This window comes from Nicotiana sylvestris, chromosome 11 (assembly GCF_000393655.2).
Source record: "Nicotiana sylvestris chromosome 11, ASM39365v2, whole genome shotgun sequence".
Taxonomy (NCBI): Eukaryota; Viridiplantae; Streptophyta; class Magnoliopsida; order Solanales; family Solanaceae; genus Nicotiana; species Nicotiana sylvestris.
In genome coordinates this window covers 58983223-58998374 of record NC_091067.1, presented here as the reverse complement: position 1 = coordinate 58998374, position 15152 = coordinate 58983223, and positions in this window count along the sequence as shown.

The window sequence follows — 15152 nt, the reverse complement described above, 5'->3', positions numbered from 1 at the left end:
GGAATACAGTTTCAACATCGATATTTCAGATATCGTGTTTGCCATCAGTAAAATCAGAGACACCAGGTGGCCAAGGCCTGTACAGTCAGATCCTTCACAAAGGAACCATAACTTAGTGTGTGAATTTCACAACACACACGTTCACAGAACCGAAGATTGTCGGCAACTCCGGGAAGAAGTAGCCCGACTACTCAGCAAAGGTCACCTTTGGGAATTCCTCAGCGACTGAGCCAAAAATCAGTTCCAGGAAAGAGAGGCGACCAAAAAGAATGAAGCAAATGAGCCACAACATGTCCTCCATACGATCTTTTAAGGTGTCGGTCATGCAGGAACCCACGGTCAAGAGAACGAAAACATCCCTAACCAGGAAAAAGCGAACTCGAGGCTCTATCTCAGCCCCATAACGACGCACTGGTAACTTCTTTTCTTGTGAATACATTTCAAATTAAACCTGTGCTTGTGGATCCAGGTAGCTAAGCCAATATTATCAGGTCAAGGGCAATAGATCAGTTGAGAATAATTGACCAAATTATACCCGCCTCTCGAGTCATCAATGGATTTAACACGGCGAGCGAAACAACGAAAGGGGAAACCATCCTACTAATCAATACGGTCGGCATGACCCAAAACGCCAATATCTCCACCATCAAAGGAACTAAAGTATAAACAAACAGTGAAATAGTGGCCACGAGGCATGTTCTCGGCTATAACCGAATGAACAAACAAAGGGCCGTATCGTGTCCTCAAAGCAAATACTGGAGGCTTACCAAGGCTCAAAGCGCCATCATCACAAAGGTATAACCATCTCCCTTTTAATTTACACCTCATACTAACCTTTATGCAGGTGTCTGACCGAGACAGTCGAAGCACTAGTCCAACTCGAAGACCTTACGGTTTTAAAGCACACGTTGCACTCTTTTCCTTCTACCGAGTTTTTATCCGGAAAAGGGTTTTACTGGCAAGGTTTTTAACAAGGCAACATCCATATGCTACCTAAGGAAGACTCAAAAAGTATTCAAGGCTTCTTTTGCAATCAACTTCGAATATTGGGGGGCATCCCCCGGAAGGTCACCTGCTCGGAGAAGACAAGATACGCCAAATGGGGTTTCGATAAGAAAATAATGTACCGGGCCAAACAGTCGAACAAATCGTGTCCGTATAGAACAACTGAGCCCTTAACAACAAAGACATGTATACTTGTACCAAGTAATCAATGAATACTTCCCAAAAGCATTTTGCGTTTTAAGGAAGCTCGATATTTTTGCAAAAATGGCCCCAAAGACAAAAAATGCCCCAAATACTCGGGGAATGGCGTCAACAACTCGAAACAATACGACCCCTGGGTCGGAGCTTCAAACCTGTAAACCCTCAATGAGGCAACACCAACAAGATCACAAAACAGCTCCAAAGCCAAAAACATCCCGAACATTCAGGGACTGGCGTCGAAAACTTAAGGCCACATGACCTCCAGGTCGGAAACTCCGAAATCGTAAGCCCTCAATGAGGCAATACCAAGTTTACAAGTAATGGATCCCGAGCCGAGAAATCCTCGATGACTCGGGGACTGCCGTCAATCGCCATCTCCCTCGACTTATCAAAAACTGTAAGACCTCAAAGGCATGCAAAACTGTAAGACCTCAAAGGCATGAAAAACTATAAGACCTCAAAGGCATGTAAAACTTGTAAGACCTTATAAAAGGCATAATACCGATCTTAAAGTTAAGGCTATATATCGAACTTATAAGACCCCTAAAAAGGCATACCCTCGATATAGATGCCGAAACTACTTCACTCGGGAACTGAAAGGCTCCGGTCAAACACAATGACTACGGTCACAAGGCTATACCAGCCAAACTAATGCAACTCGGGGATGCCCCACCGTCACTATAAAATCAAAGGCCTTCAATTACCTCAAATATACTTCGAAAAGAACTAGCTAAATAGGCTACCTCGACATAGGAAAATGAGCTTCGACCATGTCAGCTCCTAAATACAAGCTTCGAGATACTCAGCCGCCGAGCCAAACCTCCCGAGGTGCTCGATCATCGCCATATAAACGACTCACAATTGAGGTTTTTATCAAACCGTCGAAGAGTCAGGCAAGCACAATTTCAAAAATCCTTAACGAGGGAAAAATAAAGCCTATATAAAAGGTCGCATCGACCCAAAGCGTAAGAGCCACTGACGCTAGCTCATATAAAATGTCGCATCGACCCAAAGCGTAAGAGCCACTGTCGCCAGCCCACACAAAAGGTCGTACCGAACCAACACGTAAGATCCTAAGGGCCAACTTGAAATTCAAAAACTTGAGGGTCGAATGAGCTCGAGTCGATACCCGATTCGGAGACTGAACCCAAAAAAGTTGACCAAACATGCCTTAGAGCACAAGCATAAGAGCTCGAACGCCGACTTATACTAAAAGGTCATATCGACCAAGCGCGTAAGAGCCTACGGGCCAGCCTAGTGAGCCTCAGGGCCATGCTATGAATCTAAGGATTACTTTTAACTTAAAGACCAGTTCATCTGGATAAAATCAAGGCAAAAAGAAATGCAAGAGAAATAAAACCGCAAGGTTTCCTTTTATACATATATGCGAGAAAATACAAGATGCATTTACAACATACTTTGAAAGTACTATATATAAAAACAGAAAAGGAAATTTACGTTCCCCTTGGGGACTATGGCCCGTCGGCCTCATCATCGCTATCCCCGACATTAGACAGAAGGAATTTAGCATCATATTCTTCTGCCTTCGCCTGCTTTATCTCTTTCAAGAGGTCGAAGCCCCTGACATGAATCTCCTCGAGGGTCTCCCTTTGAGATTTACACCTCACATACTCTTTATTACTATTCTCACGGCCAAGAGCCCTTCTTAGCTCAGCTCTAGCATCAACAACGCCCTTCAAATAGACCGCCACTTTCTGGTCAGCCTTAGTACGACCCATTACAGCCTCGGTCCGGGCATCCACAACTCAGCCTTTGCCTTCAAAATCTCAGACTCAAGCTTTGTGTTGGCCCAAGAATAGGTGAAGTTTTGAAGATTGACAAAAGAACTCAGACATGGACCAGGTCCATCTTGTGAAGCACAGTCATGATCAACTTGTACATATGAGATACACGTGAAGGAGATAAATGTAACTTATCAAGAAGTAATATCTCCTGATCTGATAGAAAAGGTTGCATATTGGATAAGGAGAGAAAGACTCCCTACATGAAGAGAACACAGTTTAGGAAGAAGATAGTGTTAGAGTTTGAGATCACCTTGACCTCTTCTACGATAGAAGAGTAGCAGTTGAATCCCAGTCAATCTCTAATTACTAACCCATTAAATATCAGTGTTGTTCTCTTTTACAGGTAATGCACATAAGCATACGTTAAACTTAAATTGAGAGCAAAAGAGTAAGGAGATTTTGCAAGCAATTTATGTGTGATTCGAGTGTGCAATCCTGAAGCTACTTGAACAAGATAAAAGAACCAGTTCCAAGCGTCTATCTTTTATTCTAGTTCAATTGTAGTAGGTGATTTTACATTGTACCTTTTAGCTTTCATAGAAGCAATTTTAATAGGTACCTAGAGTGTTCAAGTTAGAGTTAACTTGACGTTTTCGCAATAGTTGAGGCTGTGTGCTACAACGAGATTAGAGTTAATCCTTAGGTTTACAAAGAGTTTTGTAAATGCTATTTTGAATCAGTGATTTTAGTGGAAGTTTGGGAAAATCCTACTGAGTAGTAGGTCGTGGTTTTTTAACCTTTTGATCTAGGTATTTTCCACGTAAAAATCTCTGTGTTCTTTATTTTGTTTACTTATTATTCCACAAATAGTAGTAGTTGGAACACATAGAAGAACTAGGTCCTTCTATAGTTCAATTAAGTGCAAATTGGGTACCACACAAATCACCCCCCTCTTGTGTGGTATTGACGTTTAAAATATCAATTGGTATCAGAGCGGATTATCCTTGAAGAGTTTAACACCTTAGGGAAAGATCAAGATGAGTGCACCACCTGGAAACTGGGAAGGGCAATCCACTGCTAGGCCTCCACTCTTTAATGGTCAGTACTATTCTTGGTGGAAGAACAGGATGAGAGATCACATCATAGGAGAAAACTATGAACTTTGGGACATAGTCACTGATGGTCCCCTGGCTACTACAAAGAAGAATGCTCAAGGAGTGGACATGCCAAAGACAAGAGCTGACTGCACTGCTGAAGACTTGAAGAAATGGGAAAAGAATGCCTAGGCCAAGAAATGGCTTGTGTGTGGACTGGGTCCAGACGAGTACAACAGGATTCAAAGCTGTACCACTGCTAAGGAGATATGGGACACTTTATAAGTGGCTCATGAAGGAACTCCTCAAGTAAAGAGATCAAGAGTAACACTGCTATATTCTCAATATGAGAATTTCACTATGAAGAAAGGAGAAACTATCTAGGAGATATACACAAGGTTCACAACACTAACAAATTAACTTAAATCTCTTGGGAGAATTATCTTTGAAGAAGACAAGGTTGAGAAAATCTTGACAATGGTCTTACTAGTGACTTGGGAAAGCAAAATCACTGCTATTCAGAGCTCTCAGAATAGCTGAAGGTATAGGTCTGGAGGATGATGAAATGGCCATGATCACAAGGGATTTCAAAAAGTATCTAATGAGAGGAAAGGGTTCTTCAAGAGGTACAACCTTCAACAAACCAAGGGCTCCTGATAAACAGACCAACGAGGGTTACTACAAATGTGGCAAGACTGATCACATGATCAAGAACTATCCTTAGTGGGAAATTGAATGGAAGAAGGAAAGGGCTGAACGAAGGAACATGAAGAAGGAACAGGTTCAACTCAAAAGGAACGAAGGATCAACAAAGGCTATGGTTGCTGCTTGGGGAGAAACATCAGACGAGGATTCAAAAGATGAAGCTGGAGATGAACAAGCACTTATGGCCATCAGAGAATTAGATGATGAATAAGAGGTAAGTGTGCTTCATCTCAAAGACAAGATTAAATTTCTGTCTAAAGAAAGGTTGTCTGAACTATTGCTAGACTTCATCGATGAGTCTGAGATAATTAACAATGAGAAGGAAGAGCTGTCTAGGGAGTGTGTGATCTTTAAAGCAAAGTGCAAAAATCTAGAATCTAGAGCTAATGAGAGTGACGGTAAAAATGCTGAGTTAAAGAACCAGGTTCTTAAACTCGACACCAGTGTCCTAGAACTTAGGTCTGAAAATTTAAAACTGAAATTAGGAACAGGTGAGAAGAAAGCTGATCACATACATCTCACCTTAGAAGAGAACCTAGGAAAAATGAAGGATGAGTTGTACTGGAAAGATGAGCAGATAAGAGTTAAAAGAAGATCTAGAGAAGGTAAAACATGAACTATACAGAACTTGCAAATGGAATAAGGCTTCTAATGCACTATCCTGGCTAAAAGAACATCACAGTAGCAACAAGAGAGGACTTGGCTATGGGGCCCAAACACCTAAGTGGGACCCCAAAAGCAAGTACCTTACTCTTCCTGAAAACAAAATCTACACACACTGTGGCAAGACTGGTCATTACAAAAATAAATGTAATGCAAAAGAAAATGCTAGTCAAAAGAACAAAACCTTTGTTCAAGAGAAAAATAGGTTGCCTAGGTGGGCCAAAAGGAATTTAATTTACCCCTTTGCCTATAGAAAGGGACCCAAACTAGTTTGGGTTCCTAAGACTAACCCCTGATTTCTTTTTATAGGTCTAAGTGAAGGGAAGTAGCCAAATATGGTACATAGATAGTGGCTACTTAAGACATATGACTAGAAGCAGGAACCAATTGCTTTCACTTGAGGACTTAAAAGGAGGTAATGTCTCCTTTGGGAATGGGAAGAAAGGTGAGATTATTGGGGTTGGAAAGGTAGGTAAGACAGACTCACACTCCATTGAGAATGTCTACTTGATAGATGGCTTGAAATATAGCCTAATCAGTGTATCACAACTGTGTGACAGAGGTAACCTTGTAGCATTTACCTCTACCAAATGCTTTGTGATTAATCTTACCACTAACAAGATTGTTTTGCAGGGAAAAAGAGTTAGCAATATTTACATTGTAGATTTGTCCACTCTTTCAGAAAATGAACTCACTTGCTTGAGTGTGTTGGACAATGATCCCCTCCTGTGGTACAAGAGACTTGGTCATATAAGTCTGAATCAACTCAACAAATTAGTCTCCAAGGACTTGGTGATAGGGTTACCTAACATCAAGTTCAAGGAAGACAAAGTTTGTGAGGTTTGTGCAAGGGAGAAGCAGGTAAGATCATCCTTTAAAAGCAAGAAAATGGTAAGCACAACTAGGACGTTGGAACTGGTTCATATGGATCTCTGTGGTCCAATGAGAACATTGAGCAGATGTGGTAAGAAATATGTGATGGTACTTGTTGGTGATTATTCTAGATTTACTTAGGTACTATTCTTAACATCTAAGGATGAAGCATTTGACATGTTTACTGCCTTTGTTAGAAAAACTCAGAAATAACTAGGTAATCAACTTGTATCAATCAGGTCTGATCATGGAACTGAATTTGAAAATGCTAAGTTTGCTAAATTTTGTAATGAGCATGGTATAGATCATAATTTCTCTGCTCCTAGGACTCCTCAACAAAATGGATTAGTTGAAAGAAAGAAAAAGACTCTTGAAGATATGGCTAGGACTATGCTTCTTTCTAGTAAACTGCCCCATAGCTTCTGGGCAGAGGTTGTGAACACTGCATGTTATATCATTAATAGATGCATGACTAGACCTCTTGTAGAGAAGACTCGCTATGAGTTACTTAAAGGGAGAAAACCAAATATATCCCATCTTAGGGCATTTGGATGCAAGTGCTTTGTGAACAATAATGGAAAGGACTCCCTAGGCATGTTTGATCCCAGCAGTTATGAGGGAGTATTCTTGGGATATTCTTTACATAGCAAAGCTTATAAAGTTTTCAATAAAAGAACCTTATGTGTAGAAGAAAGTGTATATATAGTTTTTGATGAAACTAACATTCTCTCTGAGAGACACGAACATGAAGATGAAGCTATTGGGCTAGTAAAAGATTTGAGTGAAGTCTTAGCTCAAACTAAAGTGGCACCAAAATAAGGAACATGAGATGGAATAGGTTCTTCCATCCAAGGCAACCTGACAGGAGGAACTGACTAAGGAGGAACTGAAACCAATCCCCTAAAGGAACCTGTTCATGGCCCTATTCCTCAGCAACAGAACATAGGAGAAACATAAAGCAGAAATCAGTTGGTTGTGAAACCTTACAAGTATCAAAGTTCTCATCCCATTGAGAACATAATTACTGATCCAACCTCTGGTGTTAAAACTAGATCACAATTAAAGAATCTGTGTGCCTTGATGCTTTCCTATCTCTTATTGGATCTAAAAATGTTGTTGAGGCTTTGCAGGATGCAGATTGAATAAATGCAATGCAGGATGAACTCAATTAGTTAGAGAAAAGTCAAGTTTTGCATCTAGTTCCAAAGACCCAAGGACAGACAAGCTTGATGAAGATGGAACAGTTACAAGAAACAAGGCAAGACTGGTGGTCCAAGGTTAAAACCAAGAGGAGGGTATAGATTATGATGAGACCTTTGCTCCAGTTGCAAGACTGGAGGGAATAAGACTCCTCATAGCCTCTACAACACACATGGAATTCACTCTTCATCAGATGGATGTCAAAAGTGCCTTCCTGAATGGCTACCTAAAGGAAGAAATGTTTGTTAAACAACTTCCAAGGTTTGAGAGCAAGGAATGTCCTGAATATGTGTACAAATTAGACAAGGCTCTCTATGGACTCAAGCAGGCTCCTAGAGCATGGTATGAATGATTGTCCAAATTCTTGCTTTAACATGGCTACAAAAGAGGTAAAATTGATAGTACTCTATTCTTGAGGGAAAAAGGTAAGGATCTTCTTGTGGTACAAATATATGTTGATGGCATAATTTTTTGGGCAACCACTGACAAACTAAGTAAGGATTTTGCCAAATTAATGGGGAGTGAGTTTGAAATGAGTATAATGGGTGAGCTTAACTTTTTCTTAGGCTTACAGATCAAAAAAACCCAAATGGAACCATGATCCATCAACAAAAATATGCAAAAGAGTTAATCAAAAATTTTAAAATGGATGAATCAAAGGAAATGGACACCCCCATTGCAACTGCCACTAAATTAGACATAGACGAACCTGGTTCATCTGTTGATCAGAAGTTGTATAGGGGTATGATTGGTTCACTTTTATATCTTGCGGAGCCCGCCTACACTATGAAAAAAGTGATAAAAATACAAGTATACCACTTACATGTGAAATTCCATTTCTCAAGAAATGGAAAAAACTCTCTCAGGGATAATATCGACTATCCGTGCTCGAAAAATCGGCTCATCCACCCTTGGTACTTGTCCTTTTCATCATTAACAGCAGGGGACTGGGTGGATCAACGTCGCAGAGTAATCAAGCCCCAGTAATGCAGAGACCGATATAACATAATGAGATGGTTAAGGGTGAATTCGAGCCCAACCTTATCCGCAAAGTACCTTATCATCAGCACTATCTTCCAAAGGGATGAGTGAGCTATGCCAGGGTAACCTGATACCTCCTATAGAATTCAAGCACGACCCTGTTAGGGGGTCCCAACGTAAAAGGATATACACGCGCAAAAACCCCTCGACATGGGTCATGATGCTCTCCTCCGGGGAAGGTACCTGTAGTACTACTCCTTCTCCCCATCCGCAGTCTTTCCTAGTCATCTTGAGGTGTTCCTCCCATATTGAGGAGATGAACCTCGATGCATGCTCCCGATTCCCTTGAACATTGAGAGGTCTCTCCAACGTAAAGTCTCTTCTCGAGATAAAGCACCTCGAGGTCAGCTCACCGGATACCAGCAGTGTACCACCAACCACACGCAAAATAGAGGCAGAACTCTCCTCCCATTAATGAACGGGTTTTGAAGTAGCAGCCATGGCTACGATAAAATAGGAAGAGGAGGATGAAAATTTGGGCAATAACTGTGAGTTGAAATGACGAAAGAGCTAGCACAAAGAACAAAAGCTCAATGAGAGGGATTATTACCCAGAATAGCAGAATCTCCAGTTAAGAAATGAGCAAATGCATATATAGAGGCAAGAGGCTACTGTTCGGCTATCCAAAAGACCAATTAGGTCTGAACATGACATCACCGCTTTTTGGAAATGTACTAGTGGGACGGGGGTCCCACTACCGTGTCGCATGAATAATGTTGTCACGTGGTGCTCGGGAAATATTGAGACCCCGAGGATTTCTGCTATTACAAGCATCGGCTCCAAAGAAGTCATCAACCTAACCTTGAGATGGTGCCCGATCTCGAGGGCCCCGATTACTCCGAGTATGGACTCCGAAGAGCCAACATCAAAATTCAAAGGCTAACTCCGCATGAACGGTGGAATATAAGGAATTCAAAGACTTGAAGCAGAAAAATTTTCTTGCATTGCCAAAAAATATATTTACAAGGGGGATTTTTACATGACCTGTTTCCCCAGGAATACATACACAAAAAGAAAAAAGAGAAGGAAAGGCGAATCAAGCCTACTCTCCATCGTCACTGCCCTCTGAACCATCTCCGGGACCTTCGTCCAAAACGACTAAGAGCGCCAATTCTCCCTTCGACTCTCGGGCCTCCTTGATCTCAGTTGAGAGATCGGCACCTTTAGCACTAGCTTCCTCTAAGGCTTGCCTCCTCACCTTTGCACTAGCGTGAGCAACAATCGAGTTAGCTTTTGCTCGGCCTCGATATATCTCGGGCTATTTGATTCGCAGTGGCGGTATCTCTTAGATAAGTAGCGGATTTTTCTTCGACCTCAGACTTGGCCGCAGATAGCGCAACAATCTCTTCTCGAGCATTTTAGAGAAGACCCTGGGTCGATGCCAATTCCGAGGTCACGACCTTGTTTCGCCTCCTCAGCTCAAGGATCTTCGCATTCTTCTGCCCAATTTGCAAAGGAAAAGATAAATCAGTGAACATCAAATTATGATAATGACGAACGGATTTACAAATAACAAGTTACCTGCTCAACAAGGTCAGCCTTTTCTCAGAGCACTCCCTCCAAATTCGCCCAAAGCTCGCTTAACTCCTTCTCCTTTCGGGCAGAGGAGGCCTCCGACTCCTGCAGTCCTGAGGTGAGATTCTCGAGCTCCTTTTCACCACATGAAAGCTCGTCTTGGAGACTAGAGAAGGCATGATCATACATCTTCTTGGCCTAGAACAAAACAGAAGAGTCAGAAAAATGAGGAAAGGAACTTGAATCTAGAAAAGTGCACATAAAAAGCTATCACCTTCTGTTGGAACTTCTCCGCTTCCTCGATATCGTTGGGAGCGTCGAGATCAATGTCTTCACTAACATCATCAATACCATCAGGAAAGTTGTCAAGCCCATCTCCCCCCTCGGAATGACCTTCCACATTGGTAGTCTTTGGGTCTTGAGCGTCCCTGAGTTCCCCGTCTGAGAATCGAGGACCCAAATTAAGGCCGCCCAGGGCATCGATATCGCTAAGGGGCAAGCTCCGTCCATGAGAAGCTCTGGGTCTGGGCCCTTTGGAACCAGCAACAACGGTCTTCTCGGAAGGGGCTGTGTCATGCGCGGCCAGGGGCTTGTGGACCGTATCTGCGCCCTCCTCGAGATCCTCCAAAGCTTGAGTTGTCGAATCAGCTATTCCCGACTCGATGACCATCGGCACGGTCACTTGGGGGACATCCATGCCCGACCTCGTCCTTTGTACCAAATGGTACTCATCCTCATCATCATCTTTATCCCCAATACTGGGGCTTGCTCCGGAAGCTGAAGCCGAGGTCCTGGCAACAACTCGAGGCATGCGTGATTTAGGTTTCTTTGCCACAGGAGAATCAGCAGCTGCCTTTTTCTTCCTCTTCTTGACCTTATCAGGCTCGAAGTCTCCACCTCGCTGTTGGGAGGCAGTCTCATCTGCACTCTGTCGCCAAGGCCCGCACAAATATCATGGCCAAAATTTATCAGCCCGGAGGATATGGGGAAAAAATATAAAAATATGATATAGGTGGCAAGAAGGATTTTACCATGATTCTTGGCCACCTACCACGTTTTAGCCAGTTCGGGCCAAGACCGCCCGAGAAATGGAAACGAAGCATCCAATTGCCTAATCCATCCCGACAGATCCTGAACCGCTTCAGGATACCAAACGGTAGCTGCAAAAACCAAGGGGAGATAATTTTTTGGAAGAAAGGTAACAATAAAGCATGTTCGAAGGAGAGGTACATACGCTATGTGTTCCACTCCTTCGGGAATGGCATCCTTTCGACCGGGATGATGTCCAAGGTCCCTACTCGGAAAAACCTACTCATCCACCCTCGATCTTTGTCCTTATCAATGCTCGAGAAAAATGGCTTCTTGGACCAAGGGTGAAGCTTAATCAAACCTCGATAAAATCGAGGGATATGCAATCTAATCAAATGGTCAAGGGTAAAGGTCGTGCACTTGACCTTGTTGGAGAAGTGGCGGAGCATGTAGACTATCCTCCAGAAAGATGGATAGATTTGGCCGAGCGTCACTCGGTACTTGTCGTAGAAGTCGAGAATAATCGGATCTATCACCGGGGAAGAAGGGTTTGAAGAATCGATCAGACTTAAAGTGAATGGGTATGTATGTATATAAAGGAAGCCAGCCTTGTGGTCCGTTATGCTCTCAATAGAATGGGGGATCTCAACCACCACTGCCTCCTTCCATTGACAGTCTACCTTCACTTTCCCTATATCGGTCACGATGCTAATATACCGTGACACATGTTCTCATCGGACCGGTGTAGACGAGGGTCTATCGACGGAAAAAACCTTCGCCGTATTGAACTCGATAAGGGTACACTGTTCTATGGTGGGTATCACTTTGCGATTTCCTTTGGATGTTCAAGAGGATGAGGCGGTATCCTCTTTTGAGGCACTGTTTTAGAGGTTCTAGCCATGGTGGTGGAAAGGCTTTTCTGAGAAAGTAGGAAAATAATCAAGAACGGAAGAAGAAAGAATGTGAAGGGGGATGGATTTGGCCTTGAAAACTTGAAGATGTTGTAAAAGTGTGAATTATCAAACGACTAATGCATTTATAGAATCCATATGGGCAGCGGAAAGGATGAACCAATAGTGGTTCATGGGCTTCTCGATAGTCGCATTTGACAGCGACCCTTGTGTAGCTTTTGAGTTATGGCATTTAATGCTCTGATGGACTGACGTCATGATGATGATGCTTAAGGAGTAGGAGTTCAAAATCGTTTCCTATTACTTTGTTCTAGGAAACGCGGGGTCTATCTGTATACGGTAGAAATTGAAGGTTCAATTTTACGATAATCAAGGCATCTCAAGAATTTTAGTGATCGACTTCAAGTGTTCTCGTTGATCGACTTTGAGGTCATGTAAGTAACGACCAGCCTCGAGGCAATGTAAATTAGTAGTTTTGGTGGATCAAGGTGAAGTTCCCATGGCGCGTACATATAGTTGGCCAAGTCTAGTGGACTAGTCAAAAAAGCGAATCAAGGCATTAAATGGCTGTACCAGCCACAAATCTTTGTAATCAATGCATTTGTACTATGTTGGGATTCCCCCTCATATATAAAGGGGATCCTTGACATTTTGTACACACTTGTTGCTCAATACCAAAAACACAAGAACATTCTCTCTGTTCTCTAACATATTCCCTCGATCTCATTGCTTCCATTTATTGCTTACATTCATTGCGTTCTATTTATTGTTCATCATTTATTGCTTATCATTGATCATAAAGAGCTATCATTTAAGCTCTCATAAATGTTAGTCTTCCCATGGTTGCCTTGAGCCGACCTCCAAACTTAACCTCAAGTCTTCATATACGGCAACTCGAGGCCCTGAGCTCTAGCCGCTCGGTTCGATTATCACATCGTCTCTAAGCTTTAATCTTGCTTTATAGTCTTTTACTTAGCACCCACTGCCTAACAACTAGCATAAAAATAGATCACGTATTTTGAGAACCACAAAATCAAATTTAATTTTTATTACCATTTTCACGGTAAATAGTACAGTTGTCTAACCGCCTAGTGCGGAATCGTACAATCCTATTTCGGTATTTGCGTCATGACTTTGGGGACGTGGCAGTAATATAGCTCATTCTGGTACAAATCCATAACAGTACTATTTTGGGGTCTAGCACACTTGGCCCCGATATTCGTTCGCACTCCTATCTCGGGGAATCACTCTCTGTATTCGAGCTCAAGTCTGGTCAGCCGGTCTCGATCTCGACCTCGCCCGGACTCGGGCCTAGGATGGACCCTCGAGCCTATAAATCTGAGGCATACAATTTTGACTGTATACAGATAGTCCCCGCATTTCTTAGAATAAGATGATAAGAAACGATTTGATCCTCATTTTCCCTAAGTCTTTAGTGATGATGTCATTTTCGTGATGCAGACATTCGAAGTGACTGAAAAGTCTCGTCGGTCTACTTCCCCAAAACATTGAATACACGCCAGTATTGGTTGGCCACTAGCGCCAGTGAACAGTCGTTGCCCTTCTATAAATACGAAGCTATTCCTTTGAGTAAAGAACTTTACCCTTTCATTACATCTTTTCCTTCTTTATCTCTTTCTCTAATCACCTGTTTCCACCGCCTTCTTAAGCGCCGAAAAACGCCTGGTTCTTGTAAAAATACCACATTCCAATACAATCTTTATTCTTTAGCTTGAAATCATGGCTAAAACTTCCAAAACAATCCCTAAAAAAGATAAAGTGTCGTCTTCTTCTACCTCCCGGTCAGCTAAACCGGTGGTGCCGCTGACTCTTGAAGAATCACCCTGACCCTTGTATGATTAAGAAGGATTTTAGTATTGAAAATCCCCCCTAACGTCCCAGGCCGATGCGAGCATGAATCTCTATATCTTAGCTTGATATCGGAGAAACGCCTTAAGATATGCAGAAGGACTGTGGCTGGGGAGATGAGTTCATGGTTCAGATCCCGAGCCCCGTGGAAAGCATTACTACCCATGTGGAGGGGTTTTTAAGTGTTTACACTTATCCCTTCACACTAGGTCCCCTTGATCCGGTGGTGATCGACTTCTACAAAATGTACAAAATCACCCTCGGCCAGATACACCCCTCTTTTTGGCGCATCGTGATTATGTTGCGCTACTTTTCCGAAAAGGCCGAGGGGTTGGAATTCACCCTCAACCACCTGATTCGACTGTACCAGTCCCAGCTGTTTCGAGGGCTTGTCAAGTTGCAACGTCGCACGAAGAAAGCCTTCTTTGCTAGTAACGACGAAGCCAAGGATCGGGGCTGGATGAGCTGGTTTGTCAGAGTAAGGACTTCAGACGTCATTCCCCGGGACAAAATACCATTCTCGGAGAGATGGAATTATAATCGTAAGTAGAGTCCTTCTCCCTAATATCTATATATATATAGTCAACTTCCACATCCCATAATAATATTTTTATCTTTTCTGCAACTGTTGCTGAGACACCTCACGCTATCCCCGATTTCGAGGACTGGGTCCGAAAGTTGGCCGTGACCTCCTCGTATGAAGAGCGCAAATGGCATGATCTATCGAGGGGCAAATGGGAGGCCAAACATCATGGTAAATTTTCTTCTCAAGTTTTAGATGTTTTCCATTCGTTGGTGGCATCAACGTTTTCACATTTACTTGTGCAGGCATCGGAGATGTCTCCGAAATGAGACCAGCCCCACCTGGGGAAGGGACCAAGTCTTTGATCCTGAAGTCTGAGAAGGACAACAAAAGAAAAAGGGTTTCGAAGCCTGAAGACCCTCAAGGCAAGAAAACCCCTGCTCGAAGGCTGTAGAAAATATTTGCTCAAGCGAGCGCAGATTCGGACCACGATTCCCCGGATGGCGAAGAAAATAATGGTGAAGAGCCGGTGTTGGTGCCTCGAGCCAGGAAACCAATCGAGGCCACCAAGCCCTCCGAACTAGAGACCTCATCCCGTGGTGAGGGAACCCCAAAGAAAGATACGGGCAAGGCCCCCGTGTCTCCGGAGGTTGAGATTGTTCCTCCGCCTTGAACAAATATACCGGAAGGGGAAAATGTGGAGACCCCTGAAGCTAATGAGAGCACCCCGAGTGAAGAGCTCTGGGCCATGACAATAGGTCACTCCCTTTATTTGGCA